The 712-nt window shown below is 37.6% G+C and overlaps 1 non-coding gene across 1 annotated transcript; it reads left to right on the top strand.

The window, feature by feature from the left end:
• The first annotated feature begins 414 nt into the window (after positions 1 to 414).
• Positions 415 to 487, top strand: Trnas-aga. Its single transcript has one exon. It is a non-coding gene; the product is annotated as a tRNA-Ser (tRNA).
• Positions 488 to 712: the final 225 nt, after the last annotated feature.

The raw sequence follows: 712 nt of genomic DNA, 5'->3' as shown, positions 1-712 counted from the left end.
TATAGGAAGACCTGATGTGTTAAGGTTGATAGAGCGCAAATGTTCAACGAATCTATCTCCAAGCCCCCTTTTCGTTTTTCCTATATAAACCTTATTACATTTAACACAAATAATAGCATATATAACATTACTAGAGGTACATGTAAATTTCTCACGAATAGAAAAATTACTGGAAGGTCCTACGATAGTATCCGTACATACAACATGCTTACATGTCTTACATCTACTTCTATTACACCTAGTCATGCCTACATTATCTGCTGGATGTATTGCTTTCAATCTTGACTTAACTAAGATATGAAGTTTGCGTCAGGAAATAATCATAGGAGTGATGTTTTGCCCTTAATATCTCTATAGCACTTGCAGTACCCGCTGCTACTAGGGGATCGGATTCATCACTCGTCACCAAGCGCAAGCTCGGTGGTCTAGTGGTTAAGACATCAGGCTAGATACCTGGATGTCGTGGGTTCGATTCCCACCCGAATCACATTCGATTTTGTTCGCTAGTATTTGGGGACGTACTGAGTATTCGGTACGATATAGCAAAACATCACTCCTATGATTATTTCCTGACGCAAACTTCCTATCTTATTATAATAATTGTCGACTTATATAGCGCATATTATAGGGACCTCTATGCGCTTACATGTTTCGCATTATGTGGAATATGTTGTTTTCTACAGAAATAAAATGTGTTAAAAAATATGCTTTC

This window comes from Anneissia japonica, unplaced genomic scaffold (assembly GCF_011630105.1).
Source record: "Anneissia japonica isolate Jap-2015-1 unplaced genomic scaffold, ASM1163010v1 scaffold89090_len712_cov86, whole genome shotgun sequence".
Taxonomy (NCBI): domain Eukaryota; kingdom Metazoa; phylum Echinodermata; class Crinoidea; order Comatulida; family Comatulidae; genus Anneissia; species Anneissia japonica.
This window is presented reverse-complemented; position numbering and strand designations above follow the sequence as displayed.